Consider the following 18079-nt stretch of genomic DNA (forward strand, 5'->3'; position numbering starts at 1 on the left):
TGTGGGAGACCCAGAAGAAGCTCCTGACTCTTAGCTTCAGATCTGCACATCTCTGGCTATTGAAGCCAACTGGGGAGTGAACCAGAAGATGGAATGTGGTGGAATGAGAAAGCCATGCCAAGAGGGCCACTGGCAAGCGAGCGTCAGTTATTCAGGAATGGCTTTGAAATCCACCTAGTAATGGAGCCTGCCTGGCAACAGGTTGTGATTGGATGGCTTTGGAAACCACATGACAATGGAGCCTCCCTGGCAACAGGCTGTGATTGGTTAGGGCATAGACCGCCCCTTGACCAGATTGGCTGCCTTGGCTATATAAGATGTTGTACCAACTGAAATAAATGAGTCTGCGGGCTGCTCGCCTCTTGCCCGCTTTCACCCGACTCACAGGGTCTGTGTGGTGACTCCGTGCCTCTTGCCCTCACCACGCTCCTCCTCTCAGAATGAATCCACAGCAACAATGGAAGACCTCTCTCTCTTTCTCTGCCTGTCCTTCTCTTTCTGTGTAACTCTGACTTCCAAATAAATAAATCTTTAATAAGTAAATAAGTAGATGAAATGTATGAACCAATAATAACACATCATTAACCCAACTGGACTCATAGTATAAATAGGATTCACCCTAGCATTTATATATTGTAGGGTTTTGACAACATGTAATGACATATCTACATTGTAGTATCATACAGAATAGTGTAACTGTTGCAAGCATACTCCGATCTCAGCTATCTACTCCTCCCTCCCTTTAATTCCCTGAAAACCACAATTCTTTTTTGTCTCTATAGTTTTTTCCTTTCAGGATAGTCATGTAGTGTGTAACCATCCAGTCTTGCTTTTATAATTATCAATATGCATTTAACTTTCCTTCTTGTCTTTTTGTGGCTTGCAAGTGCCTTTTTTCATGGAATAATATTCCATTGTTTCAATGTATTACAATTCATGTACCCATTCTCCTAATTAATGGAGTTTTGATTGCTGCTAAATTTTGGCAACTATGAACAAGGCTGTTATAAACATTCGTGAGCAGGTTTTGTGTAAGCGTAAGTTTTCAATTAATTTGGTTAAATATTAAGGAATATGATGTTGGATCACCATCAACATTTTGTTAACTCTTCACTAAAGATGTAATATTCTTCTTATTTTCTTATACACAGAGATTAATTTAGCTAAAACTCTCATTCTGTAATTAATTAAGTCTTACAGTTAATATTGACTTCTTAAATAAGAAATTTGACACATTAAAGGAAATTATATATATAACTTTGATTTTAATTAACTTATTGTATAACAGCATAAAAGATTAAAGTGCCATTTTATATATGATACTGTGATTATTAGAAGACACCAAAAAACATTAACAATAAGTTTTTGCATGCCTACAAATTTCCAGTCATTTTCCGGCAGACCCACATAAAAGTTAAATAGTTTTATTTCTTTTTTAGAATAGAGAAGTTTATGGACAGTGGGGACACTGTGATGCCACAAGTCTAACTCCAGGTTTATGTGTTTTCCAGGACATAGAAATTACAATTGGGAAGGAAGCATATTTCTGCCTTATTAGTTTATCTAAGCTTTTATATTTTTTCTACCAAGAGCTTTGAAACTTCCATACCCGAGTACATCCCATCTGTGTGACTTTTGTCTTTCCTCTGTAGAAGTTCAGGGGAGTACTAAAATGATTTCATAATATGTTGCTGTAGAATCTAAAACATATGGCTGTATTCTTTGTTTGCACAAACAGATTAGTTGTCTCTCCACAACAGTGGCAGTAGATGTATAATTTTATACTCACAGGGTAGTTGATTCAGGAAGTAATTACTGTCCAACAGAAAGCAATAATGGTCCAACTAGTCAGCAAGAACCTGTGACATTCTTTTACATTTTTGCTTATAATATAGAGTCAGATTGACAAAAACTTACAAATTTCTTGAGCATTAAAAACTGTGCTTCAATTACAAGCTACATTATAATAAACATTATGCCAATATTTTTGCACAAATGAATAAATGCATTGAGATTAAGAATGTTTCCTTAGCTATACCCTGTAATTTATAGTTTCTTAAATGTCAAGCCAACATTAATGATTTTTTTAAAATAATAAACTCTGCAACACTTTCTTACCATTTGTAATTTGTTGCAGCATTCAAATTTGGAGTTACTTGAATAAATAATCGTTAGTGTAAGAAACATTTGATTGTCTAAATATGATCAGAGTCGGTGAACTCAGGGGGCTTCCATAGTCTTGGCAACTCATTTCAAGAACCTAGGGTGATTACTGAGGCCATAAACAAGAGTGTCAATTTGTTAAGTCAACAACAGGAGTCACTGTGCACTTACTCCTCATGTAGGATCTCTGTCCTTAGTGTGCTGTACATTGTGATTTAATGCTATAACTAGTACTCAAACAGTATTTTTCACTTTATGTTTCTGTGTGGGAGCAAACTGTTGAAATCTTTACTTAATGTAAGCTTAACTGATCTTCTGTATATAAAGAGAATCGAAAATGAATCTTGATGTGAATGGAAGGGGAGAGGGAGTGGATAAGGGGAGGGTTGCGGGTTGGAGGGACGTTATGGGGGGGAAGCCATTGTAATCAATATTCTGTACTTTGGAAATTTATATTCATTAAATAAAAGTTAAAAAAAAACAAAAAAGAAATATTTGATAAAATTCTTTTAATTTTAGCAAGAATAGGAAAACTACTTCTCAGAAAATTTCAAGAAACTTTTCAGTACCCATAGGTAAAATTAGGCAAAGGAAGGGGTTCCTTGGAAAGGCCTATCCACTGGTACAACTGACTAGGTGAATGGAATTTAACTGACTTCACCCGCAGAAGAGAAATAACTCAGAGTGCTGTGGCCAGTTAGAAAATAAATAATTTTCCCAACAATATAAGTCGCTATCACCTCCAAAATAGCCTTTTTAAAGCCATGAATATGGGACTAGATTGTTCCACTCAATTAAAGAAAATAATCAACTTTTAAATATTATTATAAAAGTATGCAATATTCTTCTTCCAAATCAAATTGATATCTTGAAGAACTCATCCAATAGATATTTGAATAAAGACAACAAACCTTGGCTGCTACTATTGTTTACCTACAAAGACTATTTTTAATCCAGGGCATCAGTAAAATAGTAATGAATTTAAATGTGGTTGAAACTCATTTATTCCTACCTGAGTTTGTATACAGCAATATTTACATGCTTGGATTATGAATTGCTGATAGAAGGGTGAGAACTGAATGATAATAGTTTCTCCTACTTGATGATAAATTGTGCTTGATAATTTAAAAACTTTGCATAACTAATAATATCTTGGTATCATTTACTTGACTGATATGCCATTCAACACAAAAAGGAAAATAAATATTTGTAAACAAAATATTTAAACAAAAATGATCTTATGAATTTTGTATTATTTTCTTATGTGGCTATATATGCTTGTGAAAGACCTCTTATTTTAAATGGTCAAAATATTTTGGATGGGATTTTGATGATCTAATTGTAAAAGGATCCAAAACATATGGATTACATTTCCCAGTTCCATTACAGTCCCATTGGGTTTTCAAATAATGGGAAAATTTTTAAAAGAAAGAAAACAGCCCAAAACATGAAAAATGGCTTAAGCATTTCAGCAAACTAAAATCAGCAGGATTTGCCCCTCCCAAGTGTGTAATTGATCTAAATCACAGGATTTTTGCACAAGTACATATTTTCTTTTAGTTAATGCGTTAAACTTATTTATTATGCATAATAACATCCACTAATTTCCTTTTTCCCCAATATTTTCTTTTACATAATTGAATAGTGAGTGGAAGTGAAAAACACCATTTGTAAAACACTTGAGAAATGGAGTAGTTAACAACTAAGACTCTGTAGCCTACACCAATCAGATTTTTGGTGTGGTTATTTGTTTTAAAATATTTTCTAAAGGAAGACTTGTATTAGATTAAAAATATTGCTAATATTTTTTTTACATATTTGTCCCTCAATTTAATCACATGAGCTAGACAAAATTATGTAGAGCTTAAATTTCAGGTTCATATTAGTTGAAAATATAAAAATTAAAAGTTTGCTTTTACTTGATTTGTATTGGTAGTTATTTTGATTCTAAGCATAGTTACCACATAATTTCTCTATAATTTTTAATTTATGAAAAGCATGACAAATTCAATCAACCTACAAAACTTTTCCAGATTCTACAGACGACCTGTTGACAATAGTATTTTTCCAGGAATGTGTAATTCTGATAATACATAATTCTGACGATCATATGTTGATTTTATTTTGAAGGTGAAAGGTGAAAAAGTCTCCTTATCTTTACAAAATGTTTTCAGAAATATTAGCTAGACACATAATATTGAATTTGCTGTGGCTTGCTTTTTTAAAAATAAACTTATTTGAGAGAGAGACGTAAAGAAAACTCCCATCTACTGGTTCACTCCCCAAATGTCTTCTGTGCAGAAACGAGGAATCAGAAACTAAACCCAGGTCTCAAATGTGGGTGTCAGGTGCCCTACTACTCGAAGCATCACTACTGTGTCCTCTCAGGGTCTACATTATCCAGAACCTGAGTCAGGATCTGGAAGTTGACATCAAATCCAAGCACTCCATGGTAAAACATGAAAACCTGAACTGCTAGGCGAAATGCTCCCCTTTTCAGTTTGCTTTCTGAAAGCATAGTGTTTTGTCAAACTTCCTACAATCTTTGGGATGCTCTCATTCTTTTCCAAGTTGACTTTTTGTCATCTTTAATTCATTACTTCTCCCCATTCCCCCACTTCCAGTCAGACTGCAAGCCTTGTCAGTGTTCCAGCTTTGAAGCTTCATCATTTCTTTATCTTTCCTCTCTTGTCACTCTAGTCTAGATTCCCATCCTTTCAAGAATAAGATAATCTCCTTTAAGCATTCCCCAACTGTCATTTTTTACTACTAGAAATCTCTTAACTCCTCTCCAATGGTTCAAATTTCATTAATCTCTAAAGCCAGCCTTACACTGTTGATCACAAACCCACTGATTAAGAGAAGTGTTGGTGAAATGCTGTCAGTTCATTTATTTTGGAAGATGTGAAACCATTACATTTGCCTTATGATCCTTCTTAAAAACTGTACATCACAATGACTGAATACACTGAATATGCATAAGGATTTCGACCTTCAACTCAATTTCAACGCATTTTGAATTCTTCTGTACAATTGGACATAGACTTGATTTTTTTTTAGCATATACATTTACCGCTTTTGTTCTTACTACCAAACAAGATGAGAGTGTTTGCCGTCCCAGATGAGTATATGTCAGTTACTACCATTGTTCTTCCTGTACTATGATATTCCAAATCAAAGATCAATCAATGTTATCAGTGAATGGCATATACAATAAATTGTTTTCACTTTTCTGTCATCTTAAAACAAAAATGACAGGATTTCTGAGTTCTTAGAGAAACCTGAAGGGTTTTAAAAAATGGTTGTAAGTTTTTAACAGCTACATAAATTTTCTATTTACCACACTTTAAAAACCTAGGATCCAGAACGCTGAGATGCAGTGTACGGATTGCCAGGGACACTGTTGTCTGCATCTGACATCTGCCCATAGATATACCCAACCTTGGGTGTACACATTTCTAAGACACTGCAGACAACTTCAAAACATCTTCATTTTTTAAATTTCAAATTGGAAAATGATTTCAACTCTTCCGAATGTTTTGTAATAACTCTAGAAGCTTTTATCTTTACTTTCAAGCGTGATCATCACTGAGTATGACAGTGTTCACCCAGGAGGAAGGAAAGACTGGTAGCCGTTTAACAATACCAGCAAATGAGAATGAAGCATGGCAATTTACTTTGCTTTATACACATGTGTAAATACCTCCAACAGTGAGAGATGTAATTATTTGGGCTGTAATGTTTCTTTTACTTTTAAGATTCTGTTGTTCTCTAATCATACAAATATTCCTTTAAAAATAATAACAAGGGTGGGCATTTGGGTTCGCAATTAACTGACATCTGGGATTATCTGTATCCTCTGTTAGAGTCCCTGATCCCTCCAGTTCTGATCTGGCTTCCTACTAACACAGGAAAGTGATGACTGAATTACTTGGGTCCCTGCCAACAACATGGGTGATGTGGATAAGAGTTCAAGTTTCCTGTCTCTGACCTAGCCCAATCCTGGCTACTGTTACTGGAGAGTAACCCAGCTGATGAGAAATTCTTTCTCTCTCTCTCTCTCTCTCCTCTCCACCCCCACCTTTTGCCTCTCTGTGTCTCTCCTATGTAAATAAAAAATAAATCAATAAAAATTAAAAAAATAATAGTAACGCAAAAGGACCAAACCTCCAAAACAATATACACACATACACACTAAAACACACAAAATACTTAATATTGACAAGTGGCCAGCACCGCGGCTCTATAGGCTAATCCTCCACCTGCGGCGCCAGTACCCTGGGTTCTAGTTCCTGTCGGGGCGCCGGATTCTGTCCCGGTTGCTCCTCTTCCAGGCCAGCTCTCTGCTGTGGCCAGGGAGTGCAGTGGAGGATGGCCCAAGTGCTTGGGCCCTGCACCCGTGTGGCAGACCAGGAGAAGCACCTGGCTCCTGGCTTCGGATCAGTGTGCTGCACCGGTCGCAGCGGCCATTGGGGGGTGAACCAATGGCAAAAGGAATACCTTTCTCTCTGTCTCTCTCACTGTCCACTCTGCCTGTCAAAAAATAAATAAATAAATAAATAAAGATTGACAAGCGTGCATGTTCTTCATCTGTGCGCTGCTTCAACTAATGTAGAATTCCCATTCTTTGCAAAAAATATATAATCAAAAGAACTATGTTAGAAAGAGTTCAAGTAAATGCATTCTGCTAATGAAAAATCTGAAACAAGGAGGCTTATTAAGAAGCCAGGATAGCTTTTCAAACACAATATACCAAAACAGACTGCACATTATTGAACATAAACATATACACGAACTCTCATGCCTGAGGCCAGAGGGATCATCCTGTGGCCAGTGTATACAGCCTTCCCTTTCTTGAAGTTGCAGTTTCATCATTAACAAATGTGTTCTTTCAGTGAATTAATGATATACTTTGGATTAAGGATGGCACTGAATAATGCACGTGTCAACCTAAAATGCTTGCTCCTACATAAGGAGAAAATGGCTTGTTTACAGAAGGGAAAGTGCCACAACTTCTTTCCAATGGGATATTAGTGAAACATGTAAAATACACAGCAAGTTGGAGGATTTATTATGAGTTAATTAGAATATGTTGGGTACTAATTAACAGTGAATAATTCAAAAGGATTTATAGTTGTAGCTATGACACTAGTTGTTGATACTAAAGTTCAACTGCACTAACCCCAAAGGAAATAGTGGCAGAAAGAATATAAGTTGTCACTGTGATGAAATAAAATAGTTGCAATTGCAGACAAAACTTTAACTAATATTGACTCTTGCTCTAAAAGCTGTCAGAGCTTTGCTATGTAGCATTGAAACAGCTGGGAATGTTCTGTCAGGGAGCCACAAGGGGAAACATTCTAGTTGGGTTGAAATACAAGAACTAGACATCATCTAAGAACCCGTGTTTGTTCATGGGTCAGGCAAAACTAAACCTACATTTTTTTTTACTGTATTCTTAAATGTTTGCTTCGTTCATTCATGCAGCTTTTCTCAAGCAATTACAAAGTGATAGGCAATGCTAGTCATAGCAGATAACAAGTTACACTCCAACTTGGAGTTCTATAAATTGATCCAGAAAACACTGAACTGATCATTTAGAGTTTTCTTCAAGGGTGCTTCAAGAAGATCATGGAACAGGAAACTAAAATATATGTTTATTTTGATGCATACATGAAATCCATGAATACAAGGGGTCTTCAAGAAATTCAAAGAAAATGTGTTTCTAAAAAATTTATGTATGATTTCAAAATTTGTAACACTAAAATACACTAAGCTTTTAATTCCCTTTTTCATGAACTTTTGTAGTTCCTTCATATAAAAATAGTGATAAAAAGTATCTTTGTTTAGGGAAGGCTATCCGTTGTAAACTTTGATGAGATTGAAGCTCAACTTAATGGAGGTTTGTAGCCAATTCACATTTTAATCTCAAGTAAGGTGTTCCTTACTTTACTTCACTCATGCTGCCACTAATGTTTCCAGGATCCCTTTTTTCTGTTGATGAATCATGCCAGGGAACCTAGCTGTCATTCACAATCAGTGAGCAGAGAGATAGATCGAGAAGTGGGTAAAATGCCATTTGGGACACCCACATTTCTTATTGTAGTACTTGGTTTAATCCCATGATGTAATATATAGCTTTCACCCTCGGTTTTGCTCATAACTGCAGCTTTCTGTTGTTGCAGCCATCTGGGCAGTGAACCAGCCAATGGGACAACTTCTCTCTATCTCCACTTCAAATGAATAAAATATTTATGTTTAAAAGGGTCACATTCTGAGATCCTTGAATCACTATAGTCTGAATGTTTGTGCCCTTGCTCCCAATTCATAAACTGAAATCCTAATCCCAAGGTGATGGTACTGGTAGGAAGGGACTTTTGGGAGATGATTGGGCCATGAATGTGGAGCCCTCATGAATGCGATTAGTGTCTTTACAAAATAGGATCAGGGGAGTACATTTTCCCATTCTATCATGTAAGGACACAGTTGGAAGACACTGTCTATGAACCAGAAAACAGAACCTCACAAGGCATTAATCTGCTGGTACCTTCATTCTCTGTCTCTGGAGGTGTGAAAAGTGAGTTCTGGTGTTTATATGCAAGCTGTTTATGTTATTTGGTTACAGAAACAGAAACAGAATAAGAAACTAACATATCTTTGTTGGGGAGAGCATGTGAATGTAAGTAAGGTGAAGATCTGGCAATCTTGGGACCACAAATATGAGAATGAAATCAAAGTACAGAACAAGAGATGGACTATGGAACAGAAAGCTATAAGCAAATTCACTGTTGGCACTGGGAAACACTGAACTCCTACCTCCTTCAGAATACTAATTTATATAAAATCAATTCCTAAAATGAAATCCTATACAAATGACTTTAATAAATATTTACTTAAGAAATTGCTGAAAGATTAAGAAAAACTAAGATTAGTATTTTTTACATATGTGTATCCTATTTATATATGCAAATCTGAAAATGGATAAATTTTCATCCATATATTGGATTTTAAAATTGATTTACATCTTTGCCTTTACTTACTTAGAAAATTGCTTTATAAAGTTACTGGTGCTGATACTGTGGCATAGCAGGTAAAGCCATTGCCTGCAGCACCCACAACCCATATGAGAGATGGTTCCAGTCCCACTGCTCTACTTCCAGTCCTGCTCCCTGCCAACGTACATGGGAAAGCAGAAAAATATGGCCTAATACTGGTGCCCTTACATCCATGTGGGAGACCCAGAAGACACTCCTGGCTCCTGGCTTCAGATTGGCTCAGCTCCAGCTGTTTCAGGCATTTGGGGAGTGAACCAGTGGGTGGAAAACCTCTCTCTCTCTCTCTCTCTCTCTCTCTCTAACTCTCCCCCCCCCTTTCTGTAACTCAGAGTTTCAAATATATAATAAAACTTTTTAAAAATGTGCTTGTATCAGATACCTAAAATTTTGTTGTTTTCTTTGCTGAAGTATCTGATACCGTATCCAAGCAACAAAAGAAATACTGATTTCTTCATATACAGATGGAATAAAAATCCTTTCTTTTTACACACACAGCTATGGAAATATGATCTACCAGTGGTTTGTAGAAGAATTTGACTTGTGACACAGTAGATTGGATTAAGGCCTAGTGAATGATCTCACTACTGCCTATGTCTTTTCAGTGCCCTTCTCCTTCAAGATCTTATTGACTTTTCTATGTATCAATATAGCTTGGGGCAGGCACCATGGCGCAGTAGGTTAATCCTCCTCCTGCAGCACCAGCATCCCATATGGGTCCCAGTTCTAGTCCTGGCTGCCCCTCTTCCAATCCATCTCTCTGCTATGGCCTGGGAAAGCAGTAGAAGATGGCCCAGATGCTTGGGCCCCTGCACCATATGGGAGAACCAGAAGAAGCTCCTGGTTCCTGGCTTCAATTCACATCAGCACAGCTCTAGCCGTTGTGTCCATCTGGGGAGTGAACCAACGGAAGGAAGACCTTTCTCTCTGTCTCTCCCTCTCACTGTCTATAACTCTATCTCTCAAATAAGTAAATAAAATCTTTAAAAAAATGTAGATCAGGCCACATAATGATGATAGACCAGGCAATGGCATTGCCCAATGATGTGGATGTAAAAGATTTTCAACTTCATTGCAACCTAATACTCATGGTTGTTTGTGATCTTTATGATGCCTAAATAATAACCACTGTGTTTGTGCTTTGCATCAAACACCTCCACTTACTACATATTCAGTCAGTTCCATTAGTTTTAAGACAAAGCTCTGGCTATCTCAGTGTCTTCTTGTTTGCATTTCCAACTGGGTGTAGGCAGTTGGCCACATTCTTTTCCTATTCACATAAGCAAACTATTACTAGAATGTCACTATAATGTAAACAGTTTAACTTCTTAATGCTCACTATATTCCATTAAACACGTTGCTCGACTCATTTCATATAAGTAACATCAAAACATGAGAGGAGAGGAGTGATGTCCACTTAGGGAACTTCTCTAAGGCTGACCGACTGCCTTGGTCCTTGTGTGCTGCTGTAATAGACTACTGCAGACTGGCAATTTAGAAACAAGAAGTTTATTTGACTCATGGCTCTGGAGGCTGAAAGAAAGAGAGGCTACCTCAGGTGAGGGCCCACTTGATGTGTCACCTTTTAAATTATTTATTTTCATTTTATTTGAAAGACAGAAAGAGAGACAGAGAGATCTTCCTTCCACTGTTTCATTCCTCAAATACTCAGAACAGCTCTGACTGGACCATATGAAAACCATGTGCCCAGATCCGAATCTGGGTCTCCCACATGTGTGTCCAGTACCTAAGTGCTTGAGCCATCGCCTGCAGCCTCCAAGTGTGCATATTAGCAGGAAGCTGGATCAGAAGTAGAGTAGCTGGGACTTGAATTAAAAGATCCAATATGGGCTGTGGGCGTCCCAAGTTTAATTTTTTTTAAAAATATTTTATTTATTTATTAGAGAGGGAGAGTTACAAGACAGAGGGAGGGAGAGACAGAGAGAAAGGTCTTCTATCTACTGGTTCACTTCCTGGATGGCCGTAATGGCTGGAGCTAGACCTATCTCAAGCAGAAGCCAAGAGCTTCTTCCTGATCTCCTACAGAAGTGCAGGAGCCCAAGCACTTGGGCCATCTTCTACTGCTTCCTCAGGCCATAGCAGAGAGCTGGATCAAAGAGGAGCAGCCAGGACATGAACTGGCACCCATGTGGGATTCCGCAGCCACAGGTGGAAGCTTAGCTCCCTGTGCCTGAGTGCTGGCCCCCACGGTTATTTTAAACACTGTATCAAACACCCTTCCCAATGCAGCATCAAAACTTGGTGGAGAGAGTGAGCTTGCAACCTCAAGCCCTTTTAAAATCATCATTGATCCATTCATGGCACCCTCATGACCTAGTCATCGCCAGCAAGGCTCCAACCGCCAGCACTGTTTTATTGGAAATTGAATTTTCTGTATATGTATTTTGGAGGGCGTTTTTAAACCATGGTACAGCAATATCGAAACCTAGCTTTACAAAGCAAGAGGAAGTAACAGTAACTTTTCAATAATGCAAACCAGAGGAAGTGTAGCAATGAAGGTTACATTTACAGATGAAAAATTTTAATGGAGTCATGGTCTGAGAGATGAAATAGAAACTGATGTGGGATAGTCCATATGTTGACAAACTCATGTTGAATACAAACTAATATATAAAGGTCCTGATTTCCTGGATTTAAATGATATTTTGAACAAAAAAGTGAGAAGACAGACTTTTTACGCTGAGTAGTCGAAAATTCCACTTTCCTATGATATGACTTTTTTGGTAAAAGTAGATGGTGCTTTTTCAGGTTTATTTATTTATTTTCAAAGTCAGAGTTACAGAGACAGAGAGAGAAATCTTGCATATGCTGGTTCACTCCCCAGATGGCCCCAATGACCTGCACTGGGTCATGCTGAAGCCAGGAACCAGGAGCAATATTTGGGTCTCCCACGCGGGTGGCAGAGGCCCAAAACTTGGGTCATCTGCTGCTTTTCCCAGGCAGAAAGGCAGGGAGCTGGATTGGAATTGGTCAGCCAGGGCACGAGCCAGTGACCATAAGGGATGCTTTACCCAGTACACTACAACACCAGCCCCAGAGGATGCTTTCTTACTACTCTTGTAGTAAAATGTATGTAAAAGTGCTACAATTCTTTGAAAGAAGGGAACCAGTCAATCAAATGGTTAGAGTCAAGGTGAACAGTGCTTTAAAGAAAACGAAAGGTTTTTTTTTTTTTTTTTTTTTTTTTTTTTTTTTTTTTTTTTTGACAGGCAGAGTGGACAGTGAGAGAGAAAGACAGAGAGAAAGGTCTTCCTTTTGCCGTTGGTTCACCCTCCAATGGCCGCCGCGGCCGGCGCGCTGCGACCGGCGCACCGCGCTGATCCGATGGCAGGAGCCAGGAGCCAGGTGCTTTTCCTGGTCTCCCATGGGGTGCAGGGCCCAAGCACTTGGGCCATCTTCCACTGCACTCCCTGGCCACAGCAGAGGGCTGGCCTGGAAGAGGGGCAACCGGGACAGAATCTGGCGCCCCGACCTTTTAACAAACACTATTAATGTGTGTTTAAATTCTTGACATTGAAATAATACTTAATAAGCACATTATAAATAAAATATTATGTCTGTTTAATTGCATTCAAATTATTTGAAATTGACATATATTTACATTAGAAAAATAATTCTAATGAAATTTCATTATGATAAAATCATGCTATTAGACAGTGGGAAAGAATTCTAGGTATCATGTAAAGTGCCTTCCCACTCAACTCAGGAGTTGTTTTTTTTTTTTTTTTTTAATGTCCTCTCTAGCTTGGGATCATGCAGGGTGCTTTGAATACTCCAGGCAATGAACATTTTGTAGGCAGGGCTATATATATATATGTATATATATATATATATATTTGTACAGTTGTACTATATTTCCTTAAAAAGTATATTATTACAAATTAAAATCTAAGTGTTATCTATAATGCAGTTTACCTTAATAAATGCTGGCTGATACAGTGACGTCCAGAAACCAGTGGCTGCTAAGCCTTTGTTCTTTGTTTTACCTTGCTCTGTCTTCCACTCCTTACAGAACAGGTTAACTCATCACAAAAAATACAGAACACTTTTGTTTCTGTTGTAATATTTTCATTCTCTATTTGATCTCGTGTCTCTGGAAGGAAGGATTACCGTTATTCACCATTGTATCATCATGACCAAACATCCTGCAGGTGATAACTACTATTTATAGAATTAAAATGCATAAGAGGGGCCAGCGCCATGGCTCACTTGGTTAATCCTCTGCCTGTGGTGCCGGTATCACATATGGGTGCCAGGTTCTAGTCCCAGTTGCTCTTCTTCCAGTCCAGCTGTCTGCTGTGGCCCAGGAGGGCAGTGGAGGATGGCCCAAGGGCTTGGACCCCTGCACTCACATGGGAGACCAGGCGGAAGCACCTGGCTCTTGGCTTCAGATCGGCACAACGCCAGCCATAGAGGCCATTTGGGGAGTGAACCAATGGAAGGAAGACCTTTCTCTCTGTCTCTTTCTCACTGTCTATGACTCTGCCTGTCAAATAAAAAAAATGCTTAAGAAATATATCTTTTTTCAAATTGAGTATATAATGTTATTTATACAATACTCTGAAGTTATAATTATAACCACATAAGTATGCTGCCATAACATATGAGAATCATTTATTGTTAACTGTTTTCTAAAATACTATTTGTAGTTACATTAAAACTCTCTTTCCTTTTGATTTAATCATATTAATCTTACCTTATAGCTTTCCTGTTGCTCAACCCTGAAATAGAGAAAATTTAATATTATTTTTCATTAACTAAAATTATAGTCTTCTTGGAAGACATGGAGCTGTATTCAATATTTATAGCTGTGCTGGTTGATACAGAAATCTCTAGGCACAAGTGGCTACAAAGCATTTGAAGTTCAAATTGAGATGTGCTGTTGTTTGTAAAACACACAACAGATAGCAAAAATTTTGAACAGTAATAAAAAGGAATGCACAATATCTCATTAATAATTTTTATATTGATTGCATGTTGGAATCAGATTTTCTTGGTCACATTGGATAAATGAAAATGTGCTATTAAAATTGTTTATTTTGTTTTTGCTCTTTAATTAATTTATTTATTTGAATGGCAGAGTTACAGAAGATACAGAGCGAGAGAGAGAGAGAGAGAGAGAGAGAATGAGAGAGAGAGAGAAGGAGGTCTTCCATCCGCTGGTTAATTCCACAAATGGCTGCAATGGCTGGGATTGAGCCAGGCTGGACGCAGGACCCAGGAGCCTCTGTGTTTCCCACATGGGCACAGGGGCCTAAGCATTTGGGCCATCCTCCACTGCTTTCTGGGCACATTAGCAGGGAGCTGGATTGGAAAGTGGAGTACCCAGGATTCCAATGGACACTCATATGGGATGCCACTATTTTTAATTTTTAAATGTGGCAATCAGCAAAGTTAAAATTGAGTGTACTACATTTTCTTTATCCATGTAGTTGATGACTGGACCTTGGTTGAACCCATATTTTGGCTACTGTGAACAGTACTGCTATAAACATGGTGGTGTAGGTATCTCTTTTATACAATGTGTTTATATGTGTTTATATTTTTGCCTGAAATATTAAAAATATTGTCTCTACTATATGCTTTGATAGCATCATGAGGAATAACAAATATATTTAGCACATGATTATTAGGAAGTAAAATATTACCACTCTGGGAGAAAACACACATCCTTCCTGTTTTAATAGCTGTCATTTTAAGAACCATATTTAAAGTCAATATTAGATCAGTTACTACTGCAAAATGCGTGTTAAGTCAAGAAAGTACTAATTCCCCAATGTTCCATCAGTGTTTTATTTAATAGGATTTCAAATAATCTCGCTATGTTATCCACTTTCCAAAAATAGGTAGAAACTCAAATGCATTTAGTACTAACCTTCAAACTATCCCTTTAAAACAATCATATTCTGAGTTCTATATTTTCCGCCTCCAAGTTAAGCAACAATAATAGATCTTTGCTCCCAAATGAAGTTCATCTAGAAATCTAGCCATAGAGCAAAGTATTTCTTTTAGATATTATGATGAGCAAGGATTAGCAGAGCTCTCTGACTGACGCTCATGCAATTATTGCTTGTGTTAGAATTACATTTTTGACTAATTCAGGGAATTCTTTCTAACTCAGTATAAATAATTACATAAATATCTTCAGAAAAAATATCAAAAATTGCACTGCAAGACATGTAACAATGTTATGTCTCTCATAGATGACAGAATAGTTTTCCATGTACCTCCCTTTAATTAGGAGCATATGGTAAATTCACATTTGGAAAAAAGTCATTTTGGGATGCATTTTAGGACATACAAGTCTAAAGAGCCTTCAACATGAGTAGAGTTAAGACAGATTTAAAGCTTAAAGTAAAAATTGTTTATAGTTGGTGCTAGCAGTGAGAACTCGGAACTCGATTAAGTAACACGTGTTCAATTTTGTCCATTATTATTCTTTTTTTTTTTTTTTTTTTTTTTTTTTTTTTTTTTTTTTTTGGACAGGCAGAGTGGGCAGTGAGAGAGAGAGAGAGAGAGAGAGAAAGGTCTTCCTTTGCCATTGGTTCACCCTCCAATGGCCGCCGTGGCCAGTGCGCTGTGGCTGGCGCACCGCGCTGATCCGATGGCGGGAGCCAGGTGCTTCTCCTGGTCTCCCATAGGGTGCAGGGCCCAAGCACATGTGCCATCCTCCACTGCACTCCCTGGCCACAGCAGAGAGCTGGCTTGGAAGAGGGGCAACCGGGACTGAATCCGGCGCCCCAACCGGTACTAGAACCTGGTGTGCCAGCGCCGCTAGGTGGAGGATTAGCCTATTGAGCCGCCTCGCCAGCCCCATTATTATTCTTATTATTTGAGAATATTTTTCATTTATTTTATTCACTATTGTCATTTCTGATTATTTTTATCCCCATTATTATTTTTCTTTATTTGAGTTTTCAAAAAATTGTCAACAAGTCTACTGTACACTTCTCTCCACACACTCCACTTACAGGTGTCCAGTTCATCCATATATCTTTATTCCTAGAATGTTTTATTCCTAGCAATCATCAAATAATTTCATATAATGTGGCTAAGTGTATATTGCTAATGTACAGCAACTGAAAAAATAAGGCTTACAAACGTTGCCAGGAATAGCACAATTAAAATATTTTATGTATTTATACACACACATGTGCATACACACATAAACCACTGGGCTTCCTGTCAAAGGCTTTTCTAAATGTGTGAATCTAAAGAGTTGGGGTTTGATATTAGTATAGAGTGATATTCATGAATAGATGAGCTTTGAAATTTAAAAATTATGGCAGTTGTAGAAAAATATTTTATCTATCTCTGGAGGACATTTTTTCGGTTATTATTGAGAGCAGAAAGTTTTGTAAAATGGAGCTGGTATCATGTGAACCATCATGAACATCAATTTTAAATAGAGCACACTCAAATAAGTGAATTAACTCCTTACAAATCCCTTTGAGTTCACATCCTCTCCTCAAGATTACCACTTTATGCATGTCCCAGAACTACAATTTTCCGATCTCTCTCAGATCTTTCACTGTGATGCCTTTGAAAGAGTTCTTAGTCAAATTCTAAAACATTATCATGTAAGATAACATTTACTTTTTCCTTCCTTCCAAGAATCTATTTACATTATTGTGAGATTGTTTGCTCTGTTTAAATATGTAAAATGCAGCCAGACACTTCTAAGCTGTTCCTCATTAATTTTGTGTTTTTTTACCACACCATTATTTTACAAATGCGAATGCAAAAGAGAAAAAAATATCCATGATGCTATCAGTTTTGCTTCTAACCACAAGCAGAAACCAAAAGTGACTTTTTTATTGCTCTCGAAATCCAGATGCCAATTTGGGAAACTAAAGTGTCCTAAGGAAAATAGGTCAACTGTTAGAAAGAGCATTATTGGCACTTGAGAATTTCACATACTTTTTGATGCTTTCTTCAACGGAGATAACTTAGTAGCATAGGATACTATCCTCAAGTCTTAAATTAGTTTATAGACTTTGAACAAAATTTGTCTACATACTGTTAAATATATGACTATTTTACCAAAGATAGATCCCCTAACTAAAAAAAAACTATTTGTGTGTTAAAGAGTTTAACCAATGGTATTAAGAAGAACAAAAAAAATACTACAAGGAATAAAGTAGTAAGTTGTTCCTTGACAGTCAAGACAAGGGCTGATCAAGTCACTGTTTCTCATAGTTCATAGTGTCCATTTCACTTCAACAGCTTTCCTCCTAGGTGCTCAGTCAGTTGTCACCGATCAGGGAGAACATATGATATGTGTCCCTTTGGGACTGGCTTATTTCACTCAGCATGGTGTTTTCCAGATTCTTCCATTTTGTTGCAAATGACAGGATTTCATTTTTTATTTCTGTATAATATTCTATAGAGTACATATCCCATAATTTCTTTATCCAGTCTACTGTTCATGGGCATTTAGGTTGATTCCATGTCTTAGCTATTGTGGATTGAGTTGCAAAAAGACAACTCTTTTATTTGCCAATTTAATTTCCTTTGGGTAAATTCCAAGAAGTGGGATGGCTGGGTTGTATATTAGGGTTATATTCTGAGGAATCTCCAAACTGACTTCCATAGTGGCTTGACCAGTTTGCATTCCCACCAACAGTGGCTTATTGTCCCTTTTCCCCCACATCCTCGCCAGCATCTTTTGTTGGTAGATTTCTGTATGTAAGCCATTCTAACCAGGGTGAGGTAAAACCTCATTGTGGTTTTGATTTGCATTTCCCTGATTGCTAGTGATCCTGAACATTTTTTCGTGTGTCTGTTGGCCATTTGGATTTCCTCTTTTGAAAAATGTCTATTGAGGTCCTTGGCCCATCTCT

Source organism: Oryctolagus cuniculus, chromosome 4, assembly GCF_964237555.1.
Source record: "Oryctolagus cuniculus chromosome 4, mOryCun1.1, whole genome shotgun sequence".
NCBI classification, from domain to species: Eukaryota; Metazoa; Chordata; class Mammalia; order Lagomorpha; family Leporidae; genus Oryctolagus; species Oryctolagus cuniculus.